The 17,031-nt window shown below is 50.2% G+C and overlaps 1 long non-coding RNA gene across 1 annotated transcript; it reads right to left on the reverse strand.

Moving 5' to 3' along the window:
* Positions 1–9,681: 9,681 nt before the first annotated feature.
* LOC147113627 (uncharacterized) lies at positions 9,682–12,469 on the reverse strand. Its single transcript, XR_015079243.1, has 2 exons — positions 12,133–12,469; positions 9,682–10,211 (listed from the first exon to the last, which is right to left on the reverse strand). It is a non-coding gene; the product is annotated as an uncharacterized LOC147113627 (long non-coding RNA).
* Positions 12,470–17,031: the final 4,562 nt, after the last annotated feature.

The raw sequence follows: 17,031 nt of genomic DNA on the forward strand, positions 1-17,031 counted from the left end.
CTGTGTAAATCGCTCTGTGTAGACCGCTCTGTGTCGCACCGCTCCGTCTAGACCGCTCTGTGTAGACCGCTCTGTGTAGACCGCTCTGTGTAAATCGCTCTGTGTAGATCGCTCTGTGTAAATCGCTCTGTGTAGACCCGCTCTGTGTAGACCGCTCTGTCTAGACCGGTCTGTGTAGACCGCTCTGTGTAGACCGGCTCTGTGTAAATCGCTCGGTGTAAATCGCACTCTGTAGACCCGCTCTGTGTAGACCGCTCTGTGTAGACCCGCTCTCTGTAAATCGCTCTGTGTAGACCAGCTCTGTGTACACCAGCTCTGTGTAGGCCGCTCTGTGTAGACCGCTCTGTGTAAATCGCTCTATGTAGACCGCTCTGTGTAGACCCGCTTTTTGTAGACCGCTCTGTGTAGACCGCTCTGTCCAGACCGCTCTGTCTAGACCGCGCTGTGTAGATCGCTCTGTGTCGACCGCTCCGTCTAGACCGCTCTGTGTAGACCGCTCTGTGTAGACCGCTCTGTGTAGACCACTCTGTGTCGACCGCTCCATCTAGAAAGCTCTGTGTAGACCGCTCTGTGTAGACCGCTCTGTCTAGACCGCTCTGTGTAGATCGCTCTGTGTAGATCGCTCTGTGTCGCACCGCTCCGTCTAGACCGCTCTGTGTAGACCGCTCTGTGTAGACCGCTCTGTGTAAATCGCTCTGTGTAGATCGCTCTGTGTAAATCGCTCTGTGCAGACCGCTCTGTGTAGACCGCTCTGTGTAAATCGCTCTGTCTAGACCGCTCTGTGTAGATCGCTCTGTCTAGACTGCTCTGTGTAGAACGCTCTGTGTCGACTGCTCTGTGTAGACCACTCTGTGTAGACCGCTCTGTCTAGACTGCCCTGTGTTGACCGCTCTGTGTAGACCGCTCTGTGTAAATCGCTCTGTGTAGATCGCTCTGTGTAGATCGCTCTGTCTAGACTGCTCTGTGTAGAACGCTCTGTGTAGACTGCTCTGTGTAGACCACTCTGTGTAGACCGCTCTGTGTAGACCGCTCTGTCTAGACCGCTCTGTGTAGATCGCTCTGTGTCGACCGCTCCGTCTAGACCGCTCTGTGTAGACCGCTCTGTGTAGACCGCTCTGTGTAGACCACTCTGTGTAGACCGCTCTGTCTAGACTGCTCTGTGTAGACCGCTCTGTGTAGACCGCTCTGTGTAGATCGCTCTGTCTAGACTGCTCTGTGTAGACCGCTCTGTGTAGACCGCTCGGTGTAGACCGCTCTGTGTAGACCGCTCTGTGTAAATTGCTCTGTGTAGCCGCTCTGTGTAGACCGCACTATCTAGACCGCTCTGTCTAGACCGGTCTGTGTAGACCGCTCTGTGTAGACCGGCTCTGTGTAAATCGCTCGGTGTAAATCGCACCCTGTAGACCCGCTCTGTGTAGACCGCTCTGTGTAGACCGCTCTGTGTAGACCGCTCTGTGTAGGCCGCTCTGTGTAGACCGGCTCTGTGTAAATCGCTCTGTGTAGACCGCTCTGTGTAGACCGCTCTGTGTAGACCCGCTCTGTGTAAATCACTCTGTGGAGACTGCTCTGTGTAGGCCGCTCTGTGTAGACCGCTCTGTGTAAATCGCTCTGTGTAGACCGCTCTGTGTAGACCCGCATTGTGTAGACCGCTCTGTGTAGACCGCTCTGTCTGGACCGCTCTGTCTAGACCGCTCTGTCTAGACCGCTCTGTGTAGACCGCTCTGTGTAGACCGGCTCTGTGTAAATCACTCTGTGTAGACCAGCTCTGTGTAGACCAGCTCTGTGTTGACCGCTCTGTGTAGACCGCTCTGTGTTGACCGCTCTGTGTAGACCAGCTCTGTGTAGACCGCTCTGTGTAGACCAGCTCTGTGTAGACCGCTCTGTGTTGACCGCTCTGTGTAGACCGCTCTGTGTTGACCGCTCTGTGGAGACTGCTCTGTGTAGGCCGCTCTGTGTAGACCGCTCTGTGTAGACCGCTCTGTGTAGACCCGCTCTGTGTAAATCGCTCTGTGTAGACCAGCTCTGTGTAGACCAGCTCTGTGTAGACCGCTCTGTGTTGACCGCTCTGTGTAGACCGCTCTGTGTAGGCTGCTCTGTCTAGTCCTCTCTGTGTAGACCTGCTCTGTGTAGACCCGCTCTGTGTAGACCGCTCTGTGTAGATCGCTCTGTGTAGACCGCTCTGTGTAGACCCGCTCTGTGTAGATCGCTCTGTGTAGACCTGCTCTGTGTAGACCCGCTCTGTGTAGACCGCTCTGTGTAAATCGCTCTCTGTAGACCGCTCTGTGTCGACCGCTCTGGTTAGACAGCTCTGTGTAGACCGCTCTGTGTAAATCGCTCTCTGTAGACCGCTCTGTGTAGACCGCTCTGTGTAGGCTGCTCTGTCTAGTCCTCTCTGTGTAGACCTGCTCTGTGTAGACCCGCTCTGTGTAGACCGCTCTGTGTAGATCGCTCTGTGTAGACCGCTCTGTGTAGACCCGCTCTGTGTAGATCGCTCTGTGTAGACCTGCTCTGTGTAGACCCGCTCTGTGTAGACCGCTCTGTGTAGATCGCTCTGTGTAGACCGCTCTGTGTAAATCGCTCTGTGTAGACCGCTCTGTGTAGACCGCTCTGGTTAGACAGCTCTGTGTAGACCGCTCTGTGTAGACTGCTCTGTGTAGGCCGCTCTGTGTTGAACGCTCTGTGTAATTCGCTCTGTGTAAACCGCTCTGTGCAGACCCGCTCTGTGTAGACCGCTCTATGTGGACCGCTCTTTCTAGACCGCTCTGTCTAGACCGCTCTGTGTCGATCGCTCTGTGTCGACCGCTCCGTCTAGCCCGCTCTGTGTAGACCGCTCTGTGTAGACCACTCTGTGTAGACCGCTCTGTCTAGACTGCTCTGTGTAGACCGCTCTGTGTAGACTGCTCTGTGTAGATCGCTCTGTGTAGACCGCACTGTCTAGACCGCTCTGTCTAGACCGGTCTGTGTAGACCGCTCTGTGTAGACCGTCTCTGTGTAAATCGCTCTGTGTAAATCGCACTCTGTAGACCCGCTCTGTGTCGACCGCTCTGTGTAGACCCGCTCTGTTTAGAACGCTCTGTGTAGACCGCTCTGTGTAGACCGGCTCTGTGTAAAGCGCTCTGTGTAGACCGCTCTGTGTAGCCCGCTCTGTGTAGACCCACTCTGTGTAAATCGCTCTGTGTAGACCAGCTCTGTGTAGACCAGCTCTGTGTAGACTGCTCTGTGTAGACCGCTCTGTGTAGGCCGCTCTGTCTAGACCGCTCTGTGTAGACCGCTCTGTGTAGACCGCTCTGTGTAGACCGCTCTGTGTAGGCCGCTCTGTCTAGACCGCTCTGTGTAGACCGCTCTGTGTAGACCGCTCTGTGTAGACCGCTCTGTGTAGACCGCTCTGTGTCGACCGCTCCATCTAGAAAGCTCTGTGTAGACCGCTCTGTGTAGACCGCTCTGTCTAGACCGCTCTGTGTAGATCGCTCTGTGTAGATCGCTCTGTGTCGCACCGCTCCGTCTAGACCGCTCTGTGTAGACCGCTCTGTGTAGACCGCTCTGTGTAAATCGCTCTGTGTAGATCGCTCTGTGTAAATCGCTCTGTGCAGACCGCTCTGTGTAGACCGCTCTGTGTAAATCGCTCTGTCTAGACCGCTCTGTGTAGATCGCTCTGTCTAGACTGCTCTGTGTAGAACGCTCTGTGTCGACTGCTCTGTGTAGACCACTCTGTGTAGACCGCTCTGTCTAGACTGCCCTGTGTTGACCGCTCTGTGTAGACCGCTCTGTGTAAATCGCTCTGTGTAGATCGCTCTGTGTAGATCGCTCTGTCTAGACTGCTCTGTGTAGAACGCTCTGTGTAGACTGCTCTGTGTAGACCACTCTGTGTAGACCGCTCTGTGTAGACCGCTCTGTCTAGACCGCTCTGTGTAGATCGCTCTGTGTCGACCGCTCCGTCTAGACCGCTCTGTGTAGACCGCTCTGTGTAGACCGCTCTGTGTAGACCACTCTGTGTAGACCGCTCTGTCTAGACTGCTCTGTGTAGACCGCTCTGTGTAGACCGCTCTGTGTAGATCGCTCTGTCTAGACTGCTCTGTGTAGACCGCTCTGTGTAGACCGCTCGGTGTAGACCGCTCTGTGTAGACCGCTCTGTGTAAATTGCTCTGTGTAGCCGCTCTGTGTAGACCGCACTATCTAGACCGCTCTGTCTAGACCGGTCTGTGTAGACCGCTCTGTGTAGACCGGCTCTGTGTAAATCGCTCGGTGTAAATCGCACCCTGTAGACCCGCTCTGTGTAGACCGCTCTGTGTAGACCGCTCTGTGTAGACCGCTCTGTGTAGACCGCTCTGTGTAGGCCGCTCTGTGTAGACCGGCTCTGTGTAAATCGCTCTGTGTAGACCGCTCTGTGTAGGCCGCTCTGTGTAGACCGCTCTGTGTAAATCGCTCTGTGTAGACCGCTCTGTGTAGACCCGCATTGTGTAGACCGCTCTGTGTAGACCGCTCTGTCTGGACCGCTCTGTCTAGACCGCTCTGTCTAGACCGCTCTGTGTAGACCGCTCTGTGTAGACCGGCTCTGTGTAAATCGCTCTGTGTAGACCAGCTCTGTGTAGACCAGCTCTGTGTAGACCGCTCTGTGTTGACCGCTCTGTGTAGACCGCTCTGTGTTGACCGCTCTGTGTAGACCGCTCTGTGTTGACCGCTCTGTGTAGACCAGCTCTGTGTAGACCGCTCTGTGTAGACCAGCTCTGTGTAGACCGCTCTGTGTTGACCGCTCTGTGTAGACCGCTCTGTGTTGACCGTTCTGTGGAGACTGCTCTGTGTAGGCCGCTCTGTGTAGACCGCTCTGTGTAGACCGCTCTGTGTAGACCCGCTCTGTGTAAATCGCTCTGTGTAGACCAGCTCTGTGTAGACCAGCTCTGTGTAGACCGCTCTGTGTTGACCGCTCTGTGTAGACCGCTCTGTGTAGGCTGCTCTGTCTAGTCCTCTCTGTGTAGACCTGCTCTGTGTAGACCCGCTCTGTGTAGACCGCTCTGTGTAGATCGCTCTGTGTAGACCGCTCTGTGTAGACCCGCTCTGTGTAGATCGCTCTGTGTAGACCTGCTCTGTGTAGACCCGCTCTGTGTAGACCGCTCTGTGTAAATCGCTCTCTGTAGACCGCTCTGTGTCGACCGCTCTGGTTAGACAGCTCTGTGTAGACCGCTCTGTGTAAATCGCTCTCTGTAGACCGCTCTGTGTAGACCGCTCTGTGTAGGCTGCTCTGTCTAGTCCTCTCTGTGTAGACCTGCTCTGTGTAGACCCGCTCTGTGTAGACCGCTCTGTGTAGATCGCTCTGTGTAGACCGCTCTGTGTAGACCCGCTCTGTGTAGATCGCTCTGTGTAGACCTGCTCTGTGTAGACCCGCTCTGTGTAGACCGCTCTGTGTAGATCGCTCTGTGTAGACCGCTCTGTGTAAATCGCTCTGTGTAGACCGCTCTGTGTAGACCGCTCTGGTTAGACAGCTCTGTGTAGACCGCTCTGTGTAGACTGCTCTGTGTAGGCCGCTCTGTGTTGAACGCTCTGTGTAATTCGCTCTGTGTAAACCGCTCTGTGCAGACCCGCTCTGTGTAGACCGCTCTATGTGGACCGCTCTTTCTAGACCGCTCTGTCTAGACCGCTCTGTGTCGATCGCTCTGTGTCGACCGCTCCGTCTAGCCCGCTCTGTGTAGACCGCTCTGTGTAGACCACTCTGTGTAGACCGCTCTGTCTAGACTGCTCTGTGTAGACCGCTCTGTGTAGACTGCTCTGTGTAGATCGCTCTGTGTAGACCGCACTGTCTAGACCGCTCTGTCTAGACCGGTCTGTGTAGACCGCTCTGTGTAGACCGTCTCTGTGTAAATCGCTCTGTGTAAATCGCACTCTGTAGACCCGCTCTGTGTCGACCGCTCTGTGTAGACCCGCTCTGTTTAGAACGCTCTGTGTAGACCGCTCTGTGTAGACCGGCTCTGTGTAAAGCGCTCTGTGTAGACCGCTCTGTGTAGCCCGCTCTGTGTAGACCCACTCTGTGTAAATCGCTCTGTGTAGACCAGCTCTGTGTAGACCAGCTCTGTGTAGACTGCTCTGTGTAGACCGCTCTGTGTAGGCCGCTCTGTCTAGACCGCTCTGTGTAGACCGCTCTGTGTAGATCGCTATGTGTAGACCGCTCTGTGCAAATCGCTCTGTGTAGACCGCTCTGTGTAGACCCGCTCTGTGTAGACCGCTCTGTGTAGACCACTCTGTCTATACCGCTCTGTCCAGACCGCTCTGTGTAGATCGCTCTGTGTCGACCGCTCCGTCTAGATCGCTCTGTGTAGACCGATCTGTGTAGACCGCTCTGTGTAGACCACTCTGTGTAGACCGCTCTGTCTAGACTGCTCTGTGTAGACCACTCTGTGTAGACCGCTCTGTGTAGATCGCTCTGTCTAGACTGCTCTGTGTAGACCGCTCTGTGTAGACCGCTCGGTGTAGACCGCTCTGTGTAGACCGCTCTGTGTAAATTGCTCTGTGTAGCCGCTCTGTGTAGACCGCACTGTCTAGACCGCTCTGTCTAGACCGGTCTGTGTAGACCGCTCTGTGTAGACCGGCTCTGTGTAAATCGCTCGGTGTAAATCGCACTCTGTAGACCCGCTCTGTGTGGACCGCTCTGTGTAGACCGCTCTGTGTAAATCGCTCTGTGTAGACCGCTCTGTGTAGACCGCTCTGTGTAGACCCGCTCTGTGTAAATCGCTCTGTGTAGACCAGCTCTGTGTAGACCAGCTCTGTGTAGACAGCTCTGTGTAGACCGCTCTGTGTAGACCGCTCTGTGTAAATCGCTCTGTGGAGACTGCTCTGTGTAGGCCGCTCTGTGCAGACCGCTCTGTGTAAATCGCTCTGTGTAGACCGCTCTGTGTAGACCCGCATTGTGTAGACCGCTCTGTGTAGACCGCTCTGTCTTGACCGCTCTGTCTAGACCGCTCTGTGTAGATTGCTCTGTGTCGACCGCTCCGTCTAGACCGCTCTGTGTAGACCGCTCTGTGTAGACTGCTCTGTGTAGACCACTCTGTGTCGACCGCTCCATCTAGACAGCTCTGTGTAGGCCGCTCTGTGTAGACCGCTCTGTGTAAATCGCTCTGTGTAGACCGCTCTGTGTAGACCCGCTCTGTGTAGACCGCTCTGTGTAGACCGTTCTGTCTAGACCGCTCTGTCTAGACCGCTCTGTGTAGATTGCTCTGTGTCGACCGCTCCGTCTAGACCGCTCTGTGTAGACCGCTCTGTGTAGACCGCTCTGTGTAAATCGCTCTGTGTAGACCGCTCTGTCTAGACCGCTCTGTGTAGATCACTCTGTGTCGACCGCTCCGTCTACACCGCTCTGTGTAGACCGCTCTGTCTGGACCGCTCTATCTCGACCGTTCTGTGTAGATCGCTCCGTGTAGATCGTTCTGTGTAGACCCGCTCTGTGTAGATCGCTCTGTGTAAATCGCTCTGTGTAGACCGCTCTGTGTAAATCGCTCTGTGTAGACCGCTCTGTGTAAATCGCTCTGTGTAGACCCGCTCTGTGTAGACCGCTCTGTGTAAATCGCTCTGTGCAGACCGCTCTGTGTAGACCGCTCTGTGTAAATCGCTCTGTCTAGACTGCTCTGTGTAGACCCGCTCTGTGTAGACCGCTCTGTGTAGACCCGCTCTGTGTAAATCGCTCTGTGTAGATCGCTCTGTCTAGACTGCTCTGTGTAGACTGCTCTGTGTAGACCGCTCTGTGTAGACCGCTCTGCGTAGATCGCTCTGTCTAGACCGCTCTGTGTAGACCGCTCTGTGTAAATTGCTCTGTGTAGCCGCTCTGTGTAAATCGCACTCTGTGGACCCGCTCTGTTTAGACCGCTCTGTGTAGACCGCTCTGTGTAGACCCGCTCTGTGTAGACCGCTGTGTGTAGACCGCTCTGTGTAGACCGCTCTGTGTAGACCCGCTCTGTGTAAATCGCTCTGTGTAGACCAGCTCTGTGTAGACCAGCCGCTCTCTCTAGACCACTCTGTGTAGACCTGCTCTGTGTAGACCCGCTCTGTGTAGACCGCTCTGTGTAGATCGCTCTGTGTAGACCGCTCTGTGTAAATCGCTCTGTGTAGACCACTCTGTGTCGACCGCTCCATCTAGACAGCTCTGTGTAGACCGCTCTGTGTAGACTGCTCTGTGTAAATCGCTCTGTGGAGACTGCTCTGTGTAGGCCGCTCTGTGTAGACCGCTCTGTGTAAATTGCTCTGTGTAGACCGCTCTGTGTAGACCCGCTTTGTGTAGACCGCTCTGTGTAGACCGCTCTGTCTAGACCGCTCTGTCTGGACCGCTCTGTGTAGATTGCTCTGTGTCGACCGCTCCGTCTAGACCGCTCTGTGTAGACCGCACTGTGTAGACTGCTCTGTGTAGACCGCTCTGTGTAGACCACTCTGTCTAGACCGTTCTGTGTAAATCGCTCTGTGTAGACCGCTCTGTGTAGACCCGCTTTGTGTAGACCGCTCTGTGTAGACCGCTCTGTCTAGACCGCTCTGTCTAGACCGCTCTGTGTAGATTGCTCTGTGTCGACCGCTCCGTCTAGACCGCTCTGTGTAGACCGCACTGTGTAGACTGCTCTGTGTAGACCGCTCTGTGTAGACCACTCTTTCTAGACCGTTCTGTGTAAATCGCTCTGTGTAGATCGCTCTGTGTAGACCCGCTCTGTGTAGATCGCTCTGTGTAAATCGCTCTGTGTAGACCGCTCTTTGTAAATCGCTCTGTGTAGACCCGCTCTGTGTAGACCGCTCTGTGTAAATTGCTCTGTGCAGACCGCTCTGTGTAGACCGCTCTGTGTAAATCGCTCTGTCTAGACCGCTCTGTGTAGACCCGCTCTGTGTAGACCGCTCTGTGTAGACCCGCTCTGTGTAAATCGCTCTGTGTAGACCGCTCTGCGCAGACCGCTCTGTGTAGACCGCTCTGTGTAAATCGCTCTGTGTAGTCTGCTCTGTGTAGGCCGCTCTGTGTAGACTGCTCTGTGCAGACCCGCTCTGTGTTGACCCGCTCTGTGTAGACCGCTCTGTGTAAATCGCTCTGTGCAGACCGCTCTGTGTAAATCGCTCTGTGTATTCTGCTCTGTGTAGACCACTCTGTGTAGACTGCTCTGTGCAGACCCGCTCTGTGTTGACCCGCTCTGTGTAGACCGCTCTGTGCAGACCCGCTCTGTGTAAATCGCTCTGTGTAAATCGCTCTGTGCAGACCCGCTCTGTGTAGACCGCTCTGTGTAGATCGCTCTGTGCAGACCCGCTCTCTGCTCTGCAGAAATGTTTGTCATCTCTGCGCTACTCTCTTGAGTTTCCCCCTTGAACTCTTCTACTGTCCAAACTGTTTTCTGGTCTTTATTTACCTCTCTTTGACTTCCTGCATGCACTGCCCCCCTCCCTCAGTCTCCCCATGTTCCGTCTGACTTCACCCCTATGCCCACTTCACACGCCACCTTCTGAAGTGGCGCACCGCAGCTGTTCACGCTACTTCCAGAGCGTGCGGCATTGTGCCCGGGCATTCTCCCTCCTCTCCACTGAATCACGGACAAACCTGGCCTGTAAGTGTCACTGTTAACAATTACATTCTGACTTGTTACATTGATAATAACTAAGGCAAAGAATGGCAACAGCCCCAGGTTGAGCAACACTGACAGCTATGGTTTAATTAGTGTAATATAAAGGATAGTATTGTTTCTAGAAAGAAAACTTTATTTTAATTATTCAATCACGGGATGTGGGCAAGGCCAGCATTTATTGCCCATCCCTAATTGCCCTTGAGAAGGTGGTGGTGAGTTCCCTTCTTGAACCGCTGCAGTCCGTGTGGTGACGGTGCTCCCACAGTGCTGTTAGGGAGGGTGTTCCGGGATTTTGACCCAACAACAATGAAGGAATTGTGATATATTTCCAAGTCGGGATGATGTGTGACTTGGTGGGGGGGGGGCGGTGCTTCCAGGTGGTGGTGTTCCCATGTGCCTGCTGCCTTTGTCCTTCGAGGTCGTAGAGGTTGCAGGTTTGGGAGCTGCTTTCAAAGAAGCCATGGCGAGTTGCTGCAGTGCATCTTGTAGATGTTTTAGGTGGTGGATGGGGTGCCGATCCAGTGGATTACTTTGTCCTGGATGGTGTCGAGCTTCTTGGGTTTTGCTGGAACTGCACTCATCCAGGCAAGTGGAGAGTATTCCATCACACGCCTGACTTATGCCTTGTAGGTGGTAGAAAAGCTTTAAGGGGGGTTAGGAAATGAGTCACTCGCTGGATAATACGCATCCTCTGCATTTATATAGCGCCCTTCACAGCCTCATGATGCCCCAAAGCACTTTAAAGTCAATGAAGTACGTTTGCAGTTTAGTCACTGTTGTAATGTAGGAAATGCTGCTGCCAATTTGTGCATAGCAAGGTCTCACAAATAGCAATTGGCCAGATAATTGCTCGGATTTTGCTGTGAGCGGCGAAGGAGCGGCTTTTGCCATTTACCTCACGTACAGCTGCCTGTAGACTTATAGTGGATTGTCAGCACAGATTTCCACTCTGCCAGCATATGTTTGAATTCGGCGCCCTCTACAGGGGGCCTGTGGCATCTGTGAGCAGACGAAGCAGCAGGGAAGCTGTTCAACCGCTCAGATTGAAGAATCCGCACAGGCGGCAAAGCAAGTCAATATCAGAAAATATAAATTACAGTTAAATCATTGTACAGGAAGCAAAATAAAGATTGGGGCATACTCATGCGATTAAGGGAAAGCCATAAAAGAGCAAAACACAAAAACTATATTAATAAAATTATTTTAATTTTTATTTCTTTAAAAAATTGCAACATTAATTTTCTCCTGAGGGAATGAGATTCCACACTTATAAAATACATTTTTCAGGGCCAGAAAGGTTGTTCAGCAGTAATTATGACTTACTACGCCATTAAAGACTCAGCTACTCCTGTCTGAACAAGGCTTAAGTTTTTAATCGGTCTTTAGTACGCTAATAGTGGGTAATTAGTTTAAGTTCACGCCTTAACGAGGATTTCTGTGCAGAATCCATTGGCGAAGACTGCTACAGCACACCCTGTGGAGGAGCAGAGTATCACAGACAGCAACTTCCGGATTTCCGCATTTAACTGCGCGTGTGCAGACGCCAGAAGTTGCAGTGAGATTTACGCTGTAATAACGGCAAGCGCTGACAGCCTCGTTGTTATTAGCACAGCAAAATCCATGCCATTCTTTTTTAGTGATGTTGATTAAGAGTTACATAGAATTCCATTGTAGAGTCTACAGCACAGTAACATGCCATTCAACCCAATTGGTCTTTGCCGCCACTTAGTCTCCACACAAGCCTCCTCCCAACCTTCTTCATCCAACCTTATCAGCAAATCCTTCGATTACTTTCTTCCTCATATGCTTATCTAGCTACCCCTTAAATGCATCGATGCTATTCGGCTCCACTATTCCTTGTAGTTTTGAGTTCCACATTCTTACCGCTCTTGGATAAAGACCTTTCTCTTGAATTCCAATTTGGATTTATTTGTGACTATCTTACATTTATTGCCTCTAGGTTTGGACTGACCCACAAGTGGAAACATCTCTTTACATCTATCCTATCAAATCCTTTCATAATCTTAAAACCTCGATCAGGCCACAGCCTCAGCCTTCTCTTTCCTAGGGAAAAGAGCCCGGGCCTATTCAGCCTTTCACTGATAGGTATAATCTCTCAGTTCTGGTATCATCCTTGTGAATCATTTTTGTACCCTCTCCAGTGCTTCTATATCCTTTTTATAATATGTATACCAGAACGTTGCACAGTGCTTCAAGTGTGGTCTAACCAAGGTTTGATACATGTTTGACATACAAGATAAATATTGGCGAGGACATGAAGGAGAACTCCCCCGCTCTTCTTCAGAATAGTGCCGTGGGATCCTTTACATCTACCTGAGAGGGCAGACGGGGCCTCAAATTAACGTCTCATCCAAAAGACGGCTCCTCCGATAGTGGGCACTCCCTCTGTACTGCACTAGAGTGTCAGCCTGGATTTTGTGCTCATGTCCCTGGAGTGGGACTTGAGCCCACAACCCACTAACTCAGAGGGAAGAGTGCTACCACTGAGCCATGGTTGACACCTTTACTATATATGTTATTTGCAGATGAAAATCTCTCTTACCTCATGATGATCGGAATGAATAGGCCTGTTACTTGTTTACTTTTACTTCTGTTGTCTGATCAGCTGCACAAACAGAACTAAGTGAGTTCAGCTCTTCGAAGATATTTATATACCATCTACACACTTTAGAGTCAGATGACTTTGCAGAATTTTACTTGAGACTGGAAAACAACAGATACCTTATCAGCTGAAGAAAATGTGTTCTGAAGAAAGGTCATTGACCTGAAACATTAACTCAATTTCTCTCTCCACAGATGCTGCCTGACCTGCTGAGTATTTCCAGCATTTGCAGTATTTTGCTTTTGTTTTTCAGAAAATGTGTAATCACCATCACCAAAACAAAATAACCTCGCACCACCACCCCGCCCCTCCCCCACAATCGCCCGCACCCACACCCCAGATTATTTGATTACTCTTGTGTTGGTTTGAACTTGTTGTGTGAATATTGGCTGCTCTGTTGACATTATCTTCTGCTGCATTCATTGTATATTAAGTGAGTGGGCAAAAATTTGGCAGATGGAGTATAATGAGGGAAAATGTGAAAAAGCAAATTATAATTTAAATGGAGTGAGACTACAAAATGTTGTGGTACAAAGTGATCTGGGGGTCCTAGTACAAGAAACACAAAACGTTAGCATGCAGGTACAGCAAGTAATTAGGAAGTAATTAGGAAGGTTGATAGAATGTTGGCCTTTATTGCAGGGGGTATGGAGTATAAAAGTAGGAAAGTTTTGATGCAACTTTACAGGGCGCTGGTGAGACCACACCTGGAGTACTGTGTACAGTTTTGGTCTCCATATTTAAGGAAGGATATACTTGCATTGGAGGCAGTGCAGAGAAGGTTCACTAGGTTGATTCCTGGGATGAAGGGGTTGACGTATGACGAAAGATTGAGCAGGTTGGGCCTATACTCATTGGAGTTTAGAAGAATTAGAGGTGATCTTATTGAAACATATAAGATTGTGAGGGGGACTGACAGGGTGGATGCTGAGAGGATGTTTCCTCTAGTGGGGGCATCTAGAACTAGGGGGCATAGTTTCAGAATAAGGTGTCACCCATTTAAGACGGCGATGAGGAGGAATTTCATCTCTCAGAGGGTTGTGAATCTTTGGAATTCTCTACCCAGAGAGCTGTGGAGGCGGAGTCACTGAATATATTTAAGGCGGAGATTGACAGACATTTGAACTACAAGGAAGTCAAGGGTTATGGGGAGAGATGGGAAAGTGGTGTTGAGGCCAAGATTGGATCAGCCATGATCTTATTGAATGGCGGAGCAGGCTCGAGGGGCTGATTGGCTGAACCCTGCTCCTGTTTCTTGTGTTCTTATGTTCTTATTACAATGATAGGGGAGCGATGAGATCATTTCCATGAACTGTTCCCCAGGCGTACAGACAGCAACATACTTTCAGCAGTGAGTGGAGTAGAAATTGGACCATACAGCGCCCATTTTTTCGGGAACATATTGGGGGCAAGAAGTATCAATTTCCCGCTGTTTCTCCTATGCCCCAAGTGTGCCTGAAACACCTCAAAAGCCATATTGACGTTATTCAGGCATCCCTGATGGCCGTCTAAAACAAGCATTAGACCCCCTGCATATGTTAATGAGGGAACTCACCCCTGTTTCAGGGCCTCTCCTGGAAATTCATCAGCGCTGAACGGAGCAGGCATCGGGGCCATGGAAGCCATCTTAGTCCAACCCGCTTCTGTCCATATCTTATAACATCTTCACACTGCCCACAAAACCTGAGAGGCTGAGACTGCAAGAGGAACAGAATTTCCAATTTCCCAATAGACACTCACATTTGTAGAGTAACCAGAATGATACCAGAGCTTAAAAGCTTAAATTATAAGGACAGATTGCACAAATTTGTTTCGTATACGCTTGAGTTTAGAATGGTGAGGGAAGATCTAATTGAGGTGTTTAAAATGATAATGGGATTCGATCGGGTCGATACAGAGAAACTATTTCCTCTGGTGGGGGAATCCAGAACAAGGGAGCAGAATCTTATAATTAGCGCGAGGCCAATTAGGAGTGAAATCAGGAAGCACTTTTTCATACAATAGCAAAATAATGCGGATGCTGGAAATCTGAAATAACAACAGAAAATGCTGGAAACACTCAGCAGGTCAGGCAGCATCCGTGGAGAGAGAAACAGAGTTAACGTTTCAGGTCTGTGACTTTTTGTCAGAAAAGGAAAAAGTTAGAGATGTAACAGATTTTAAGCAGGTGCAGGGGGAGGGAAAGGTGGGAGGGGAGGAAAGAACAAGAGGGACGGTCTGTGCTAGGGTGGAAGGCAGGAGTAGTTAAATGTTGTAAATGGGGATGGCAGAATCATCAACTGCTGCCGCCTGAAAACATAGGGGCAGAGGTTATGGTCTGAAATTATTGAACTCAATGTTGAGTCCAGAAGGCTGTAAAGTGCTGGATTTTGATACTGGAGGCATGTAGGAGGCGGGACTACAACTTTTGGGGTTGTAGTCCCGCCTCCATCGAGTTGTGGCCAACCCACGTGATTTTCACTTGATTGACCTTGTTGAGTCCGCCCAGTGGGCTCAGCAGGCCAATTAAGGGCCACCCGGCAACAGGTGACGTCACAGATTGACATTTCATCTGTCAAGACCTTTTGACAGATGAAATATCAGCGTTTGACAGCTCTTTGAAGCTGTCAAACACTGACAATCTGTACACTAAGTTAATTCCTTCCTCTCAGGCTGATTTAGAGATCACTCCAGAACAGAAAGCTGAATGCTGCAACTTTTGACAGCTCACGGCCATTCTGCTTTCTGTGCCGATGAGATGAGGGACTCCCAAGACCTGAAGGAAGGAAGGCTGTAAAGGTAATTAAAGGTAAGTAAAACTTATTTAAACACTTTACACACACCAAACACACTTAACTCTGCACTCATGCACCCATCACTCACCTGAACACCGGACATCTCGAACCCTCCAAGCCCTTCAGCCCGACGGCCCGCCTCGCTAACTTGGCGTGGTTTGGAGCCGTCGGGAATCCCACACTTCAGGGATAAAAATAGGGGTTAGGTTAAAAACTGCCTGTTAACTACCTGTTAACAGGCAGTTAATTGGCACTAATCCCGTTCTCGCCTCGGGGTGGCGGGTCCCAGCACAGGTCGGGTATCCGCCTCCTTTGAAACTGGCATGGAGGCGGGTTGGGGGCGGGATGGGTTCGTGCCCCCCGATTTTGCAATTTTAACCCCCCACACGCATCCAATCCTGCCTCAACGGCCCAATGAAAATCGAGCCTGAGGTGTTATTCCTCGAGTTTACGTTGAGCTTCAATGGAACAATGTAAGAGGCTGAGGTCAGAGTGGGAGTGGAGCAGAGAATTGAAGTGACAAGTGACCGGAAGCTCGGGGTCACCCATACGGACTGAACGGAGGTTTTACGCAAAGCAGACACCCAATCTGCGTTTGGTCTCCCCAATGGCCTGGCTAAGTGTTTCCAGCACTTTTTCATACAAAGGTTAAGGGAAATCTGGCGACAGAGAGACTGAGGAGGGAGGGACAGAGGGAGGGAGGGAGGAAGGAAGGAAGGAAGGAAGGAAGGAAGACAGATAGATTTGCATAGCGTAGCCTTGCTGATCAAAACGGAATCATTTCAGGCTTGGTCCTTAAGCTAGTACGATAGCAAAATACTGCAGATGCTGGAAATCCGAAATAACAACAGAAAATGCTGGAAAAACTCAGCAGGCCAAGTAACATCCGTGGAGAGAAAATAGAGTTGGCGTTTCGGGTCTAACCCTTTTTCAAAACTGGAAAGGAAATGAAATAGATCGAAAGGCAGGGCTGGGAGAGAACAAAAGGAGTGAAGAGACATTAAGAGGTATTCAAAACGGGACGAGATGGTGATAGGACTAGTGGAGACAAAAGACGGCCCAGATTAGGTGTGAAATGTTCTGGCAGAATGAGAGACAGCTGCCATGAGAGAAAAAAAAAGGTGGGGGGGAAAGGCCAAAACAAAGATGTGGATAAAATATAAGCAAAAATGTAATGGGGGCCGAGGTTATGATCTGAAATTATGATCTGAAGTTCAACAATTTCAGATCATAACCTCGGCCCCCATTACATTTTTGCTTATATTTTATCCACATCTTTGTTTTGGCCTTTCCGCCCCCCCTTTTTTTTTTCTGTCCCACATGGCAGCTGTCTCTCATTCTGCCAGAACATTTCACACCTAATCTGAGCCGTCTTTTGTCTCCACCAGTCCTATTACCGTCTCGTCTCGTTTTGAATGCCTCTTAATGTCTCTTCACTCCTTTTGTTCCCTCCCAGCCCTGCCTTTCGATCTATTTCATTTCCTTTCCAGTTTTTAAAAAGGGTTAGTCTCGAAACATCGACTCTATTTTCTCTCCACGGATGTTGCCTGGCCTGCTGAGTTTTTCCAGCATTTTCTTTGGTCCTTAAGCTACCTGGACATGATCCAGTGAAGAGCATATTAAAGAGTAAAGTTCAAATCCAAAACTATTACAACTGGCTTGACAATGTGTTCAATATATTCTCACTCACTGCTTCAACAGAAGTCATGTTCTGGTAGAACTCTGATCGGTGCATCAGGTGGGTATTAAAATGTTAATAAGATGTTAATCCGAGACCCCATCTGCTCTCTCTCAAGTGGAAATAGATGATTCCATGGCACTATTTTAAACAAGAGCAGGGGAGTTCTCCCTGGTATCCTGACCAATATTTCTCCCTCTACCAACACCACTACCATAACTTACCTGATCATTAATATATTGCTGTTGTGGGACCTTGTTGTGCACAAATTGTCTGCCACACTTCCTACATTACAACAGTGACTACACTTCAAACATACTTCATTGATTGTAAAGCGCTTTAGGATTTCCTGAGGTCGTGAAAGGCACGATAACAATGCAAGTTCTT

The sequence above is a fragment of the Somniosus microcephalus genome, chromosome 8, assembly GCF_052327205.1.
Source record: "Somniosus microcephalus isolate GS21.2 chromosome 8, FLI_Smic_1.0, whole genome shotgun sequence".
NCBI classification, from domain to species: Eukaryota; Metazoa; Chordata; class Chondrichthyes; order Squaliformes; family Somniosidae; genus Somniosus; species Somniosus microcephalus.